At 36.9% G+C, this 19,596-nt stretch overlaps 1 protein-coding gene and 1 long non-coding RNA gene across 8 annotated transcripts in view; one reads left to right on the top strand and one right to left on the bottom strand.

Moving 5' to 3' along the window:
- SLC10A7 (solute carrier family 10 member 7) overlaps nt 1–19,596 on the top strand; it is a 251,975-nt gene that overhangs the window by 118,963 nt on the left and 113,416 nt on the right. The gene's annotated exons all lie outside the window — the stretch shown is intronic.
- LOC309863439 overlaps nt 6,920–19,596 on the bottom strand; it is a 92,092-nt gene continuing 79,415 nt past the window's right edge. The window contains exon 9 of one of the 2 annotated variants that reach the window (XR_014311046.1): nt 6,920–7,119. This is a non-coding gene — a long non-coding RNA (uncharacterized lncRNA). Of the gene's footprint in view, nt 7,120–11,945; nt 12,394–19,596 lie in introns of those variants that run through there. The other variant, XR_014311047.1, reaches the window with a different exon arrangement.

Genomic DNA, 19,596 nt, shown 5'->3' on the forward strand with positions numbered 1-19,596 from the left:
GGGGCGCCTGGGTGGCTCAGTGGGTTAAGCCGCTGCCTTTGGCTCGGGTCATGATCTCGGGGTCCTGGGATCGAGTCCCACATCGGGCTCTCTGCTCGGAAGGGAGCCTGCTTCCTCCTCTCTCTCTCTGTCTGCCTCTCTGCCTACTTGTGATCTCTGTCAAATAAATAAATAAAATCTTTAAAAAAAAAATAAAGTTATAGAGTTTTGTCTTGCTGTACTTATAAATGCTCATCTAGTATAATAGGCCTTTACAATTTATGATTTGCACTTCTTGAAAAAAAATATATTTTTTAATGGCAAGCTGCCTTACATCTTTGGCCATGTTCAGTAACCACTTTGTTACAGAAAGGTAGAAAAGAAGAGTATGGGGCGTGTGGGTGGCTCAGGATTAGCTGTATTAATTGAGATAGATCTTCTGTGGGTATTTGAAACAATTTTACTGTAATTATCTGCAATATTTCTTTGTGATTTTCAGTGTGTTTATACTTTGAAATTGGACTTGAGAGCTATGTAGCCTACTCTGAAATCTACAGAGAACTGAGTTTTCAGAAAGTGCTCTGAGTAAATTACTTTCTCAGGTAGGTTCCAGTATAGAGTCAGATGTGCACTAAGAATTGCCTTTCCCTAAAGACACACTACATATATTTCCTATTCAGATTATATTTACTATGGAATTCACTGCACTGCGTATAGTACTTAAAAACTCATGCCCATTTCAGCTTTCCAAATTTAGTGCTTGAATTGGATAGGTAATGACTTATGAGCATTTTTAATTAGCCTTTCTTTACTTTGTGCTAGAAATGACTCAGTGTATCATATACTCATTTATTCAACAAGCGATTTTTGTTGATCCCTATGTTCCCAGCCTCATTACAACAACATCTTAGTGAACAAGGTAGATGCTCTTTCTGCATTTATAGACGTTACATTCAAATGTGGAAAGCAAACGTTAAGCAACTACTTAGATGTTACCAAAGAGTACACAGGTGAAGAGAGAATGTATCACAGGGACCATCTCAGTGAATTCCTCTTCCCCCATTTATAAGCTGTGTGATCTTCCATATATTTCTTAATCTTACTGGGATCCATTCTCACATGTGTAAATAGAGATAATAATAATGCTAACTTCATGGGGTTGTTGTGAGACTAAATGAAAAAAATGCATGTGAAAAGTTGGGTACATTGCCTGTTCCATTGTCTATATAGTAATTATTTCCTATTAAGCTTTAAAGGAAAAGGGTAGGGGAAACCTTCTCTGAGCAATTGACTTTTAAGCTGAGATCTGAACAATGGTAGGAATTTGCTAAATGGAGAACATTACTAAGAGAAAACACCATGTTCAAAGGCCCTGAGGCAGGATTGCCCATAATGTTTCCAAAGAACTGAAAGAAGGCCATTGTGCATGGAGCTCAGAAAATGAAGTGGAAAATGGCTTGAAATGAGGCTGAGGTAGGCTAGAGTAGCTAGATCCCACAGGGTCTCCTGGGCCTTGTTAAAGAGGATTTAGGGCTTTATTCTAAGGGCAATAGGGAAAATGTCCACAGAGAAATGACATGATTAGATTTGAGTTTTAGAAAGATTGTTCTGGCCTTAATATTGAGAATGGTTTGAAATCTTTTATCAAGAATTAAGGGTCTGGGTAGTCTCTAAAGGGACTTTTGGGGACTAATATTGGTGGATATTTTTTCTAGTGTTTTCTTCTCAGGTGTTGGTCCCAGAACAATAGTCAGCGATGTAAATGATGTTGTCAATTTCTAGTTATTAAGTAAATCTGGGGATCATGGCTGTGTGAGTGTGTATATATATGTATGTACATATATACACAAGTATATATAAACATACTACCTATGTGTATGTGTATGTATACAAATATGTATACACATATAAATATGTACACATGTATTTTTGTGTACACACACACACACACACACACACATTCTGTCTTCCGATAGGCAGAGAGCCCAACATGTTTTTCTCTCATATTTTTTCCATCTGACCACTCATCTCAATAGTTTTTGAATAGTGGCCTATATGTTTAAGAGATGAGGGAGAGAAAATGTATTTACCAATCCTTTTAATCTATAAGGTATGATGACCTATCGTGATTATTACTCTTCACGTGAGATTGGGAATTAATTATGTTATACATAACAAACTTTATGATATATATTCCAAAATTTCCATTGTAGAGATGCTGGAGAATCCTGTGTTCTTCTCTGTGTCGTGATGAATGCAGCAGTTGTGCATATATAGAAGAATAGATCATACTGAGCTTCCCCCGAGCTCTGTTTGCAGACAAGTCGTATCTCCACCATGACAAAATTCCCACAAGATTTTGAATTATTAATGTCTTGGAATCTGCGGGATTCAGCAGATATGTTCACTGTTATTGATGGCGGCAAACTTTATCTCTTTTATTTCTGAGACACATAATGAAATGGGGAGTCCCTCAAATAACCACAGTTTGTGTTTAGGTTAATTTTGCCGGGGCCAGTGGGCTTTTGCCTTAATGTGTATAAATACGATTTTCTCTCTTGCCGCAGATTGCGTGGTAGATAGAGAGAGAGTGAATTGGCACTAATTTATGAACCCTTCCAGCCTTCTTGGTACTGTACACCCTGTGAGGGCAAGATGCTCTAATGACACTTCCTTCACATAATGAGAGCTTTTAATGACAATTACTGATTAGAGTTAGGGATGTTTGGGGACCTTGCAGAAGATGTATTAACTCTTAGAAGAGGACTTCATGTGCCTTTTGTGTGGCTCAGTCCCTGACAACTGACCAGCAATTTAATGAAATATAGCTTCGTAGTCCCAAATATTTGAGTGGACCAGGAACTGAGGGGCTAAGGTATACTTTATTTTTCAACTCAAAATAGGTCAAATAGTTCCAAGAATTCTCTTTGCTTTTAGCAGTGTTTTTAACGCTCCCCCCACCCCCCTGCCGCCCCCACCTTGGCCGCACAGACACAGACTGTTTTTCTTGTTTGGTAACAAGAATAACCCACAATCCAGCTTGCTCTTCTTGGAGACATTGATTTGTACAATCACAAATGGGTATGTGACATTGTTTTCCTCTTCACACATTTTTCAGGGTTCATGTTTGAGGGGCCAATATCTAAAAACTCTGGTATATTTTATATTAATATGTATGTGAGAATTGTAATAAAGATTTTTAAAAAGTTGCTCTGGGACATATTAAAAAATAGAGTTAATTGCTACTTACTGTACTGAGGGCATGGGTTTATATGTCCTTTTTTGAGTGAAGCAGAAATTTTCTTCATAAGTGAAGATGACATATTATGTTACATCTTTGTAGACAATTAGAAATTTCAACCACATAGCACATCAATATTAAACTGGCAGGATGATAGCACCCCTTTTGAGCTTCAATATCTCTCTCCTTGAAGAAAATGAATCAAGATTTGTTAGTCTCTTTTTGTCTTCCAAATTGCTCTGAGTCTTAGTTTGTCCCAAAATCCCTCTTGCTTTTTTATCGTCTCTATATTTACAACCATTTATTTTCATTTTTCACAATTTGAATTTTCTGTCTTTATGCCTGCTAAATCTGCAGTTACAATTAAAAGCAAAAAGTACATGCCATGCAGGCGCATTTAAACTCGGTACATTTAAATAACTTCAAGTAACCTAACTGATAAAGTAGAAGGGGAAAGGCTCAAGTTTTCTTGGCTTCTCCTGCTCAGAACCTTCCCAGATCTAGGATTCTGATTTAAATAACTATCTTTTACATATTCTGTATCCTTTTCCCATAATTTCCCAATTCCTAACAAACTTTAAGCCCTTAATAACTATTAGGGTGAGCAATGCTATCAGTAATTGGAATTGCAAAGCATTATGATTGCCTTTTGTGAATTTCAATACAGTTTCTTATGAGCAGGGTTGCTTATAACCTCAAAACCTATTTCCTGTATTCATTTACTTATTCAATGGAGAAGTAACACACATTTGTTGATTCATTTTTCTGGATAAGGTATAAAATATGAGTAAAATTTAGTCCTTCAAATATCAGAATCCAGGATGTCTTTAACAAATCTTACCATTAAATGATTAAAACTCAAACACTCGAACTTTAATGGTGTCATATATATTACACTTTACATTATCATAATCTCTAAAAAATATGATTTGAGATTCCTCATAGGTTGTATTTATTAACATTTATTGAGCATTTTTAAAGCTAGGTAACTGCTAAATGTCTTTACATCCATTATATCACAAATCCTGCCCGGTGGAGGAATGGTCATCTACATTTTATAGCTCAGGACTCTGAGGCTCTTAGGGGTTGGGCAAGTGATTTGCTGAGAGTCTTGTAGCCTGGAGACTAGGCTCCTAATTCCAGGATCCCTAATTTCAAATCTGGAGTTCATGTGTATAAAACAGTCAACTCCTTTCTCCCACTGTTGAATTAGAAGCTGATTCTTTGACTTGACCACAGAGACTGAGACTAGACCAGTGAGGCTGAAGTTCTCTCTGGGAATGTGGATCTACTACTTGTCTTGGCACTGCTTCTCTTTTTAAATGAGCTAATAGATTTCATTAGAGTATGTCTTTATGGGGTACATGGCAGGCTCAGTAGATGGAACGTGCAACTCCTGAACTTGGAGTTGTGAGTTTGAACCTCATGTTGGGTCTAGAAATTACTTAAAAAAATAAAATCTTAAAAAAAAAAAAAAAAGAGTGTGTATGTTTAAAACTAAACACAGTGGTGGTTTGGGAGACTGTCTATATAATTCAGGGAAACAGAATGTGATAAAAGTTGGTTATGCACTAACTTTTTTTCTTATTTTGTCTCAAGATCAAAGCCTATCAGTTACTTTGGTGTCAGACTTTAAGACAACTGAAATTATAGCTCTAAGACAACTGAAATGATAGCCAAGTTATTTCAAGTCCCACAGCCCTGTTCAGCCGGAGAAGTTGTATTTGGCCTGGTAAGCCTCAGAACTGTGAGAAAGGAACCAGATCCCTTGTTTGATAACAGAGGGACCCTGGCATTAGACTCTTGGCCTGAGCTTTTTCCAAGGTAATAGAAAATATTTAATAGAGAAGTCACAGATTCCCATCAGCAGGATTTTGGTGGAAAAGCAGCTAACATCACCAAGCTCATCACCAGGACCCTCCAAAGGAAAAGTACCTTCATTTTTTATGTGCTTGAAGAGCGTGCCTCTCTAAGTATTGGGCTGTTCATGATAAATCAAAAAGTTAAAAGTTAAATCAAGCTATTATAGAGTTCCAGAGATTGTTATGTCACTTTTTGCATATAACAGAAAATATCAACTTTTCTTTAATTATCTGTTATTAAGTGTGAGTTATTTTTCTGTTTTGGTTTGGGTTTTTGTTGTTGTTGTTTGTTTGGTTGGTTTTTTTTGGCTAAATAACATTAGTCATTGAACTCATCTATCTCTAAGTAGGCACAAACATCCAGTTTTAAACAAGTCATTTTACAGCTACAGGTGAAATGAGCAATATAAACAATAACAAGATAAATGTGACAGAAATCCTAGACCAATACCCTACCTGCATAGACATGTTACTCGATCTCTCTACACTTCTGTTTACTTGTAATATGGTAATAATGTCTACTTCATAAGGCTGTTGTGGAGATTAAGTGAAACAGTGAATGGCATATATAAAGGGCCTGGTCTTGACAAAAATAAAAGAGCTATTATTTTATAATTGATATTATCACTGCTAAAGTTAAATGATTTGTAGAAAATCACAAAGAATCTTTGAAGGGGTTGGAAATAGAATCTTTTTTTTTAAGATTATTTATTTATTTATTTAGAGAGAAAAAGAGTGAACAAGAGAGACAGAGAGCTAGAGAGAGAGAGAGAGAGAGAGTGAGAATGCACAGGAGCCATGCAAGAGGCAGAGAAGCCAACTGCCTGCTGAGCAGGGAGCCTGATGTGGGATTAGATCCTAGGACTCTGGGATCATGACCTGAACTGAAGGCAGGCGATTAACTGATTGAGCTACCCAGGTGCCCTGGAAATAGAATCTTATTTCCCTCTGTTTTTCTCACAAACATATATTTATTCAGTGATTTTGCAGATACTTATTGAGTGTTTCCTATTTGCAAGTTGCTGTGCTAAGATCTGTGGAAAATACAAGTTGCTGTTGGACACACTTCCTGTCCTTAAGTGCTTGTGACTGTTAGGAATGTGAGACATATATATAAATAATGGTGGTGCCAAGAAGAAAGCAATAAGTGATATGCCATTGCATAGACAACAGAAGGAAAATTGAGAAGGGAGGCTTCATGGATCAAGGGACATCTGAGTTGGACCTTGAAGGGTGGATAAGTTTTGGATATAGGGAAAATGGCAAAAATACATTCCAAGGAAAGGAGACAGTAAATGTATGATACAAGAAGTTGTGGGGGTTCGTTAGGCTGGAGAAAGGATCTATGAAGTGCTAGGAGAACAGAAAGTATAATGAGGCACAGAATATGTGCTGAAGTATTTGGATGAGAAGTGTCACCATGTTGGGAAGTCTACCCAGTGGGAGAGAGAGTTGGGAGTAGAGGATTGAAAGAGAGGTGCAAAATGTTAACAATTGGTAATTGGTGAATATAGTTGAGGTGTACATAGATGTTCATTATACCATTCTTGGCAATTTTAACATAGGTATGAAATTTAAGAAAAAAAAAGTTGAGGGAAAAAGATCCTAAATATATGAGAAACTACTATAATAAATAAGCTAAGGACAAACCACCCAACCAAAAAATGGGGAAAATACAGGACAGGTGATCCCGCAGGACAATATAATGGTCAATAAATGAATAAAAATATGTTCACTCTTTTAGGAGTTAGAGAAATTTGGCTTCAAGCAATGAGACACTGCTTTTCATCTACCCAATTACATCATTTTTTAAGTATGATCATATTGTGGGTATCCAGAAAAACGAGATGTTAATACCAACCTTCTGTGATTGCTGTAGGAATTAGAAAGCAGAATCTGTGAAGTGGCTGTCACATAGATCTCAGTAACAACATCTCCTTGTACCATTACTGTTGTCTAGTAAATGATAATGAATACCTGAGCCAGGGTCCGACAGTGCGAATGCAGGAGCATCTGCTGGATTTGGCAGCTGAGTGCCTGTACGGGAACAAGGAGGGAGGAGTGCTCAGGACAAAATCAGTGTTGTTTGTTTGTAAAAGAGAAATTGCTAAAGATAAAGATACTGCTATGGAAAGGAAGAAATGTTAGCTTTATTTATTGTCCACCATACTGATGGTTGAATATTCAGTCTTTTCAGGAAGGGGAGTTGATTCTTAGAAATTAAAGATAGACCCATAATTTGAAGACTTTTTATATAAATGCTCTATTTTTAAGAGTTATAGTCTTAAAGTCTTAAATATATATTATTGGCACACACACCAAAATAGAACAGTAAATGAAAGTATGCCTCTCCAACATCTTCTTTCGGAAAGCCATTGTTAAATTTCTCATGTTTTCTACCAGAAAAATCTTTATGACAGTATCAGTATAGTGTGTGTGTATGCCTGTGTCTGTGTGTGTATGTATGCCCATGCGTGTGTGTATGCTTTTAATAATTCATAGCAGTGGTAATATATGAAAGTCTAGACCTTACCCCCTCCCCTTAACTCAATGCAGTCTTCATTCTGTTTTAACATCTGCATAAGAGTCTGTTGACAAGGTGTATCATAATGGATTGAACTAGTCCTCCATGAATGAACCTATGAAGTTGTTTTTTTACTATTATAAACAACTGGTTATGAATATAAATGTTCATTTGTCTTGATGATTGGTTTTGGAGTATATTGGTAGCATCAGTTCCTAGAAATAGAATTGCTGGGCCGTAAGTATTTATATTTTTAATTTTGATCAACAACATCCCTCTTAAAAGGCTCTACCAGTTTTCTCTCCTCACCAACAGTAGGTATTACCAACTTATAAATTGATTAAGAAAAATACAATCTTATTTAGATATGTATATATCTAATTTATTATAGTATTACTTATATTATTTATTGTCAATTACAAGTGAGGTTGAGTAGTTTTCAAAATGTTCACTGGCTTTTATATACCTTTTTTGTTTTTAATATAATATTCTAATTTTATATTTCTATAAAATTTTCTACAATAATCCTATAAAATTTATGTGCCATTGTCTAAATCCCTCTATTTTTATAGGTTGTGTGCTTTAAAAAACTAAAAAACCCAAAATTATATAATTTATGTATTTAGTTCAATTAATCATTAGTTATCTCTCTCAAGGAACTGGACTAGGCATCATGGATACAAACATGTTCATATATTTTTACCAGTTTTTCTGTTAATCTTTTACATTGATTTTATAAGTTTTTCATAGACTAATAATCTAGTTCCATAACATGTGCTGCAGATATTTTCTCAGGTATCTTTTGACTGTATAATTGTTTTTGTCTTATAATTTTTTAAAATATACAATTAAATTCAGCAGTCTTTTCCTTTATAGTGGCAAGGATTTTTTTTTTTTCTTTAATTATTCTTTGTTTGGGCTGCCATTAACAAAATGTCATAGACTGGGTGGCTTAAACAACAGAAATTTATTTCTCCCAGTGGCTAAGAACTCCAAAATCAAGGTGCAGAGAGATTCAGTTCTTGGCAAAGGATCTTTTCTTGGCTTGTGTATGGATTCCTTCTAGTTGTGTTCTCACATGGTAGAGAGAGAGAGATTAAAATCTCTGGTGTCTCCTCCTCTTCTTAAAGATACTACCCTTATAATTTAGAGCCCCACTCTTATGACCTCATTTAATCTTACCTCCAAAAGGCCTTAACACCACATATAGTCACAGTATGGATTAGCACTTCAACATATGAATTTGGGGTGAAGGGGCATAATTCAGTACATAGCAATTACCAAATTTTATTTTATATTCTGTATTAATCCACCAAATATCAGTTTTGAGTATCTTGTGAAGTCTTTGTTGGTCCTTAGTCATTGATATTGCTTGAGTTAGTGTACACATTTCTTCAGAGCAAGAATATAATTTTATTCTAGTACCCCTGCATTCATCTCAAGGACCCCTCCCATTGGTTTATTCTGAGTGGGCAGACTATAAATACAATATTAGAGTCAAGAGAACAGCTGATACAGTAACTTCAATGTGTATGTGGAAACCGAGACGCAAACTGGTTGAAGTGACTTCCTCAAATTTTATGGTTAATCAGTACCAGGATTTGAAGTGGAATCCTGGTCTTTTTGACTTCTGTCTAATGTTGTTTCTTCAATAAGTGAATGGATATCTATCAAATACTTAGGGCATGCTTGGCACCTAATAATGCTTCTAACTTTTAGTATTATTACTTTGCTGATGTCATCATCATTATTCATAAAGAGCCCAGGTTCTGAAGCTAAACTGAGACTGAATTTCAGTGACAGCAGCAGTTACTTGTCAGTGTTTCTGAGCCTCAGCTTTCTTGACCATAAAAGGGGTTGATAATGGAACCTGTGTTATAGGGAGTTGAGAGAAATAGTTGTTTAATTGTTTGTTTATTTAATATATACAAAGTGCTTGGAGCCGTACTTGGAGCAAAATAATCATTATGTAAAATATTCACTATGATTGTTGTAGAAATACACAGTCTGGAGGTGCCTGGATGGCTCAGCGGGTTGGGCCTCTGCATTCGGCTCAGGTCATGGTCTCAGGGTCCTGGGATCTGGCCCCCGAGTCGGGCTCTCTGCTCAGCGGGGAGCCTGTTTACTCCTCTCTCCCTCTCTGCCTGACTCTCTGCATATTTGTGGTCTCTCTCGGTCAAATAGTTAAATAAAAAAATAAAATCTTTAAAAGAAAAGAAAGAAAGAAAGAAATATCCAGTCTCCTAGAATCAACTTGAACCAATTCATCTTTTCTAGTTGCTTCCCTTTATCTTCTGAGTTCATGACTGTGTAAGCACACTCTAAGGTGGTCACTGGAACAATAAGAAATGCTCAGTTATGATATGTGATGAAGAAGCAGAGCACAGCGGAGAAGGAGACAGATCGAATGTTCGATTGTTTCAGAGGCCTGTGTGCGAAAAGAGCATGTGGGAGCTGTGCAATAAGGAGGTGAGGGGATGAGAAGAGGAGTTTAGAAGTTTAGGAGTTTAGGAGTTTAGAAGATACCAAGGAAGCTTTCACTAATATTTATGAGATACAATCCTTCTCTTTCCCTCCTCCCAATACTGATAGAAAGGCATAACTCATTTGATTGTGTTTTACCTATTGTACTTCAGAGAAACTGTGTTTTTTCACAAATTGAAGGTTTGTAACAACCCTGTACTGAGCAAGTCTGTTGGTGCCATTTTTCCAACAGCATTTGTTTACTTCATGTCCCTGTGTCACATTTTGGTAATTCTCACAGTATTTCAGACTTTTACATTGTTATTTTATTTGTTATGGTGATCTACAATCAGTGACCTTTGATATTACTATTGTAATTGTTTTGGGGTGCCACGAACTGTACCCGTGTAAGATGGTGAACTGAACTGATAAATGTTGTGTGTGTTTTGACTGCTCCACTGCTTCCCCCATCTCTCTCCTCTTCTTGGGCCTTGTTTCTCCCTGAGACACAGCAATATGAAATTAGACCAAGTAACAACCCTATAGTGCTTCAAAGTCTTCAGGTGAGAGGAAGAGTCACATATCTCTCTAAATCAAAAGCAAGTTCTGGCTGGTTAGCTCAGTTGGTTAGAGTGTGGTGCTAATAAATCAAAAGCAAGAAAGGATGAAGCTTAGCAAGAAAGACATGTCAAAAGCCAAGATAGGCCATTAAGCTAGATGTCTTGTGCAAACAGCCAACTTCTGAGTGCAAAGGAAAAGTTCTTGAAGGAGATAAAAAATGCTTCTCCAGTGAACACACAAGTACTAACTAAGAAAGCAAAACAGTATTATTGCTGATATGGAGAAAGTCCGAGTGGTCTAGATAGAAAATCAAATCAGCCACAACATTCCCTTAAGCCAAAGCCTAATCCAGAGCAAGGCCCTAACTCTCTTCAGTTCTGTGAAGGCTGGGAGAGGTGAGGAAGCTGAGGAGGAAAAGTCTGAAGCTAGCAGAGGTGGGTTCATGAAATTTGAGGAAAGGCGCCGTCTCTGTGACATCAAAGTGCAAGGTGAAGAAGCAGGTGCAGATGGAGAAATTCTAGCAAGTTCTCCTGAAGATCCAGCTAAGATAATTCATGAAGGTGGCTAAACTAAACAACAGATTTTCAATGTAGACAAAATAGCCTTATACTGGAAGAAGATGCCATCTAGAACTTTCATAGCTAGAGAAGAGAAATCAGTGCCTGGCTTCAAAGCTTCAAAGGACAGGCTGACTCTTTCATTAGAGGCTAGTGCACAAGATAACTTTAAGTTGAAACCAGTGCTTATTTATCATTCTGAGTCCTCACGCCCTTAAGATTTATGCTAAAGCTGCTTTATAAAACAACAAAGCCTGGATGACAGCATATCTCTTTATGGCATGGTTTACTAAATATTTTAAGCCCACTATTGAGACCTACTGCTCAAAAAAAAAAAAAAAAAGGATTTCTTTCAAAATATGACTTCTCATTAATACACCTACTGACCCAAGAGCTCTGATGGAGAGGGACAAAGAAATGAATGTTGTTTTCATGCCTGTTAACACAGCATCAGTTCTGCAGCCTATGGATCAGGACCAATTTTGACTCTCAAGTCATTATTTAGGAAATACCTTTCCTAAGGCTATAGCTATTCTAGGTGGTGATTCCTCTCATGGATTTGGGAAAGGAAGTTTAAAACTTTCTGTAAATGATTCACCATTCTAGATTCCATGAAAAACATTTGTGATTCATGAGAAGAGTTCAAAATTACATAAACAGGAGCTGGGAAAATGTTGAGGCCAACCCTCATGAGGGGTTCAAGACTTCAGTGGAGGGAAGTACCTGATGATATGGTAGAAATGGCAGGAGAACTAGAATTAGAAGTGGAACCTGAAGGTAGGACTAAATTGCTATAATCTTGTAATAGAACTGGAATGGATGTAGAATTGCTTCTTATGAATGGACAAAGAAAGTGGTTTCTTGAATGGCATTTATTCTGTGAAGATGCTGTGAAGATTGTTGAAATGACAACCAAGGATTGAGAATCTTGCATACAGTTGGTTTATAAAGAAAGCAACGACAGGGTTTGAGAAGTCAGACTCCAATTTTGGAAGAAGTTCTCCTATGGATAATATGCTGTCAAACAGTATTTTGTGTTGCCCAGAAATCATTCATGAAAGGACGAGTTAATCAATGCAGCAGACTTCATTGTTGTCTTATTTTAAGAAATTGCTGCAGCCACCTAGATCTTCAGCAGCCACCTAATCAGTCATCAGCCATCAACATTGAGTCAAGATCCTCCACCAGAAGAAAGATTATGGTTCTCTGAAAGTGCAGATGATGATTAGCATTTTTTAGTAGTAAAGCATTTTTTAAAATTCAAGTTAGTGAACATATAATGTTTCAGGAGTAAAATTTAGTTTCACATAACTTACATAAAACACCCAGTACTCATCCCCAAAAGTGTCCTTCTTAATGCCTGTCACCCATTTAGCACATCTCTTCCCCTCCTCCCCTCAGCAACCCTGTTTGTTCTCTATACTTAAAGGTCTCTTATGGTTTACCTCCCTCTCTGTTTTCATCTTACTTTATTTTTCCTTCCCTTCCCCTGTCTTCATCTGAGTTCCACAAAGGAGTGAAATCGTAGAATATGTGTCTTTCTCTGACATATTTCACTTAGCATAATACACTCTAGTTCTAACCACAATGTTGCAAAAGGTGAGATTTCTTTCTTTTTTAATGACTGAGTAATATTCCATTGTGTATATATACCACATCTTCTTTACCCATTCATCAATCAACAGACATTTGAGCTTTTTCGATGATTTGGTTACTGTGGATGTTACTGCTACAAATATTGGGGTGCTTGTGCCTCTTTGAATCAATATTTTTATATCCTTTGGATAAAAATCTAGTGGTACAATTGCTGAGTGGTAGGATAGTTTTGTTTTTAACTTTTTATTTTATTTTATTTTATTATGTTACGTTAGTCTCCATACAGTACATCCTTAGTTTTTGATGTAGAATTCCAAGATTCATTGTTTGTGTATGACACCCAGTGCTCCATGCAATATGTGTCTTCCTTAACACCCATCGCTGGGCTAACCTACCCTCCCACCCCTTCCCCTCTAAAACCCTTAGTTTGTTTCTCGGAGTCCATAGTCTCTCATGTTTCTTCTCCCCCTCTGATTCCCACGCCCTTCATTTTTCCCTTTCTTCTAATGTCCTCCATGCTATTCCTTATCTTCCACAAATAAGTGAAACCATATGATAATTGACTTTCTCTGCTTAACTTATTTCACTTAGCATAAGTCCCATCCACGCTGATGCAAAAGTTGGGTATCCATCCTTTCTGATGACTGAGTAATATTTCATTGTATATATGGACCACATCTTCTTTATCCATTCATCTGTTGAAGGGCATCTTGGCTCTTTCCACAGTTCGGCTATTGTGGATATTGCTGCTGTGAACATGGGGGTGCCCGTGCTCCTTCTTTTCACTACATCTATATCTTTGGGGTAAATACCTAGTAGTGCAATTGCAGGCTCATAGGGCAGCTCTATTTTTAACTTTCTGAGGAACCTCCACACTGTTTTCTACAGTGGCTGCACCAATTTGCATTCCAACCCACGGTGCAAAGGTTTCTCTGCATCCTCACCAATATATGTTGTTTCCTGAGTTGTTAATTTTAGCCATTCTGACAGGTGTGAGGTGGTATCTCAATGTGATTTTGATTTGGATTTCCCTGATGACTGAGTGATGTTGAGCATTTCATCATGTGTCTGCTAGCCCTTTTTATGTCTTCTTTGGAGAATGTCTGTTCATGTCTTCTATCTATTTCTTAACTAGATTATTTATTTTTGGAGTGTTGATTTTGATGAGTTCTTTATATATTCTGAATACTAACCCTGTGTCTGATACATCATTTGCAAATATCTTCTCCCATTCTGTAACAGTAAAGTATTTTTAAACTAAAGTATGTACCTTTTTTTTTTTAGACAGAATGCTATTGCCCACTTAACAGACTATAAAACAGTGTAAATATAATTTTTATATGCACTAGGAAATAAAAAAATTCATTTGAATCACTTTATTTTGATTTTTGCTCTATTCCAGTGGTCTGAAACCAAACCCACAATATCTCTGAGTTGTTCCTGTAATTGTATCTTCAAATATTCAGGGCTTATAATAGAGGAGAGTTTCATAAGTCAAGCCTGAGTTTTATATTTCTCTTAAGTGCAAAAATATAAATGTTATGAAAAGGAAAGCCAGGAAATAAGGTGCTAATCTTATAAGAAATTTGAAATAAATGATGTGATTTTAAACACATCTGGAATATTTTTAGTCTCTGAGTTTGGAATGTTGTTCTGGAAGGAAATACTACTATGTATTAAGAATCACTTCATTCTTAGCACTGCTTGGTTCCAATGTGAGCATCTTTTATACAGCTCTTTATACAGTAGCTTTTAAAAATTTTCAATATGCTATGTTAATTCTTAGACTGCTAGGCCCCCTGCCTTTCCTACTTATTTGAAGAGCACAATTCAAAGTCAATTTTTAAAATACATAAATCTCACCATTTAACATTACCCATTTCACGCTCTTATTCAATAAGTCCACTCACTGAGTGCCTGCTATGTATCAGTGCTCCACTCATCTCTAAGGATACAAAAATGAAAACAGCCCCAGTGCTCCCCCAGCCAGCCCTCAGGAGTTTATAGTCTTTGGGTGAAACAGTCCTGAGAACTAGTTAACTGCTCTGTGGTTTAAGTACAGTGAGCAGAGAGTGCAGTTAGGACAGAGGAAGAAATGACTGTTGGGAAATAAACCACTTCATACAGTCCTTGAGCAAATTTAGTCCTTCCATGGGAGAATAAACAATTACTGAAATGCCAACGTAACTAGAAATCTTGACGAATTCATTTTTTAATACTATGGCCATAGAAGCACATGTGTGTAATCTCCACATCATGAGAGCAGTACCTAGACTTAGATTTTTTTGCAAAGATTAAAACTCAACCTTTGTAACAAAGCCTTTTGTTGGGTTAGAATTTTTTTCTTATCCCATGAGTTTAGAGATTGATGCTTTGTCTATGTTAAGAAGCATTACTCTTTGTAGGTTTAGAAATCATTATTTTTCTATGTAGTCTTTCGTAAACTATTGATACCACACCTGCTTCTTAAAAAGTAATTGAATGTCTCTCTTTGCAGATTTTTAGATTCTAGAGCTAAGCAGTCTTGGGACAAGTAGACAACAGGAATAGAAAGAAAGCATAAATGCTGTCTCCATGATTGATAATACGGTTGTCTGTCTCAGGGGCTAGCTTCTGGAAAGGGCCTTCCAAGGGTAGTTTTAAGAATAGTTGCCTAGGGCTATCTTGGGCTGACAGAACATGCTCCTTGGGGGGCAGGGAAAAGAAGGCCTTGCATCCCAGAAGACTTACGACTTCTTTTTGTCTGATGAAAGAGTGGCATTGACGGAGTAGGGAGAGGATGACAGCAAATCTTCCTTTTCTCTGGTGAAGATTTTTCTTTAGCAGGGTGGAGAGATTCAGATTTCGAAGTCTATTTGGGATGAGTTATCTGCAATCTCTCCCTATCCCTGGAGAAAATGAGAATGACTAATTGAGGCCTCCCATAACAGTAATTGAGACAGATTGAAAAGGGAAATGAGTGATTAACCTTGAGTCTCCTCCTGATGCTGTGCATGGTAATGTTAGAGTAGGTTTCTGGGAGGTGCCTTAGGAACTCATTTTCACAAAAGTCCACATAGCTCCTATAATTAAGTTTCAGAGAAATATATTTCCGCCCCAACTTAAGTTTCAGATACTTGTTGCTCTGTTTTACATCATGTCGTTAATGAAAGCTTGTTACTGATGGCTGCAAACCAGAGATGGATTTGTTCAGAAGCTAATGAAGCTGAAGCTTTAGGGCTCCATCATCACATGGGCCGCTTTGAAGAGGCCCTGGGATTAATTTGGATTCCTTTCTTACAGAAGAGCCCCTAAACTGTGTAACCTTCAGGTCCAACAAAATCTGGATCTGCTGATAAAAGTCCAGTTATGAAAGAGTAGTCCGGTATACATTGAAAAGTTCTCCAAAACGAAGGCCAAGACTTCCTTCACTTTTTAGGGATTCTGGAACTGTTTAAATTAAATAATGTTTCAGTCTTTATCTGTTTACATTATCTAGTTTTTGAAATTTTGGGACTTGAGATGAACAATGTATTAGGTAATTGTATGTTTTGTGAGTATATTGATTACTTTATTTCCTGAATGTGGTTGTTAGTACTGCTACAAAAGGGAAAAGAGGGGAAAAAACCTCAAATATAATATGATATAAAGTTAGTAGTTTACATATTTCTGTGTACTGTTGTAATAATTATAAAGAAGAATCAAATGGATTTTTAAAAGATTTTCTATATTTTGAATTGTGATGCAATTCATCACTGTACCCTTTAGCAGTAACTAATTTAATGCTGTGCACATTGTAGGTACTCAAAAGTATTAATTGAATTGAAGCTAAGTATAGGCTGTAAATTGAATTGCTTTAAAACTAAAAAGTAATGCTGGCAGAATCTGTCTGATTTGAAAATAATAAAACACATAACGTAAATGTAGTGATTTTCATATTAATGTCAAGTAACTTTTATAGAACAAACTCTCTGCTTCCCCAGACATTACATAATCACCCTTTGGCAAGTATAATTAACATGCCGTCACAAACCTGCTACCATTTTGTTACTTATCAGTGAGGACATGGTTAACTTAGGCATCTTATGTGCCTTGTCTGAAAATTCACATATGCCTGAAAGATCTGGGTTCTCATTTTCTTATTTTTTTTTATTATTGCTGGTGATTTTGTTTTTCTGCTTCTGATAGGATTGTAGATTGTAGAATGTAGATTGACCTGGAGAAATGATAGTTGATGGAGTATACTTTTATTTGGCCAATTATGTACTTGTATCTGAAACTTACATCCTTTGGGTGGTTTTCTTCCCATGGATATCAAAGTTTGCTCCAGATGCTTTGTAAGACATAAGAGGTTAGCTCTCTTTTGCTTACTTGTAGGTTTATACACACACCACACACACACACACACATTGACAGTTATTTGGCAAGTAGGTATTTGTGTAGTGTGAATCACTGAGTGAACTCTGAACTGCAGAATTTGACAAGAACTGAGGCCAGTCTTCAAGCTATCAGGATTTTTACATTTCTCACCTAGAAGCATTATCTGAGTCAATATTCAGTGGTAGAGATGGTCTGGAGATACCAGTGAAAATGTACAGTCTCTTATGGCTGTGCTCTTTGGAGAGAGTAAAAAATGTGCACAGGAATAAACGGATTAGAACAAAGTCCTTAATTGCTTTGTCCATCAACGTTGTCCATTTAAAGTTTTTTCTTCTGACTGAGGGGTTGTCAGGATTGGGGTTTCCATCTCTGAAGAAGCAGGTGTCTCATTTTTCTGAGCTTCTCAGCTCTTCAGGCCATTTCACTGGCAATTGAATGAAATAAAATATTTGCTTCATTTTAGGCCAGCTCTCCTACTTTCGAATATATGTTTATTGTGTGAGCAACAGCAATTACAATATTAAGGTTACTGGAGGTCTGGTTTCTCAAAGACCTGTTTATGACTCTGATCTTGCTGAGGCTTCTGATAAATCTGCATCAATAAAGATGTGGTATTCAGTAATTAGGCACAGAGCTAAAGCTGCAAACACATGTGTTTCATGTTTTAAAATAAATATTGTCACTTTTGATAGAAGAGATAAGTAATTTTTGAGAACATCATAGCCGTCTGTGTAACAAAGACTAATATGAACTGTTTTGAGCTGTTGCACCAACATATATCTGAACAAATGGGACCTTAATGGTTTTGTGAGCTAGAAGGTAGATTGAAAGTAATGTGGGCAGCGTTCCTAAATCTGCAATTCTGTTAGACCAGTTCAGACACTCTCCACAGGAAGCGGACACTGAGGTCAGAAGTTGGGTCAAAGCCTTTTAATTGTGAGCCTCCATGATGCCTCTGGGCTTGGGTCAATAACCTGAAAGGCTCTGTTTGTGGGCCTGGAAAGGGTATATTATAGGGGCTCAGGTGGCCTACTAGACTGTTCTAATACTCAATTGTGAGAAGCAGATTATCTGCTTTGCAGATTATCTGATCTTCTATCATCAACCTTCCCATTGGGCTTTCAGTTGCCAAGGATAGGGCTAAAATGTGAAGTGCAGGAAGTTAGGCACTGTGGACTCTGTGTGCAATCCTATTATAAAACCAAATATAAATCAATCAACAGGCATTGCTTTGGTTAAATGACTTTAGGCTTATTTGCTTTGGCATTTTTTTCTGTCTTAATCTGTATTCTCTAGAGTTGTCTAAACCCCATTTATTTTACTCTTATCTCCAAGCAATCTTCAGACTAGAAAACAAAGGTATCACGAAACCCTTGCAGCATGGAATTACTGAAAACCTTTCCTTTTTTCATGTACTCTATAGTGTAGATATAGTGTTACGATGTAATTGCATTTCTTTTCTGGAAATTCAGGAAGTCGTTCCAGCGTAGGCTATCCTTGGTGCCCCAGTAATCTTGCTTGATTGTGCCCTTCAAGGAAGGCATCTGCACTCACTCAAAAGAAAGATTGGGTCATCTCTGTGAGACAGTTTCTGTGGATTAGGAAATTAGGCTAGATTGTGAATTCTGTTTTTATCAAAGACCAGAATGTTATCATCATTCCCCCATGTTTTCTGAAACAAGAGAGAAAGAACAAAAGGAGGAGGGGGGGGGGGGAGGAAGGGAAAGAGAGAGAGAACACTAATGACATTTTGATCAGATATAAATTATTATAATCTTTTCTATGGCTAAGCAGATAGTACTCCTGATAAATTGTTGATAAGGAAGTGCATTTTTATGCCCTCCTTTGGCATAAGAAGTAATCTCTTTACTAATTCTGTGAAGTACTATTGTCTCCATTTTGTGTAAATTTCAGAGAGATTAAATAATTTGCCCAAAGCCTTAAAATACAAAATGGAGAAGCCACATCCAAACCCAGGTCCGTTAGAATTCAAGGCCAATGAATAACGTTACAGTTTACCCATTTTTCTAGGGGATAACCTTGTGGAAATTTTTGCTTCATCCGTTGCCCTCACTTCCCACAGGTAACCAGTCCATACATCCTATTGATTTTATCACCTGATTATCTATCACCGTAAGTGTAGTTACCATCTGTTACCATAGAAGGCTCTTACAATACTATTGACTATATTCCCTATGCTGTGCCTTTTATTCCCCCTGACTCACTCATTCCATGACTGGAAGAATGTATCTCCCTCTCCCCTCATCCATTTTGCTTATCCTCCTATTGCCCCCTTCCCTGGCAAACATTAGTTTGTTCCCTGTATTTGTAGGTCTGATTCTGCTTTCTGTTTGTTTGTTTCTTCGTTTGTTTCATTTTTTAGATTCTAATGGCACTTCTTGACCTAGTCTTACCTTGTCAGCCCTTATGTTTTGTCCTGCCCTTGAATTTGTT

Source organism: Mustela nivalis (genome assembly GCF_964662115.1).
Source record: "Mustela nivalis genome assembly, chromosome: 4".
NCBI lineage: Eukaryota > Metazoa > Chordata > Mammalia > Carnivora > Mustelidae > Mustela > Mustela nivalis.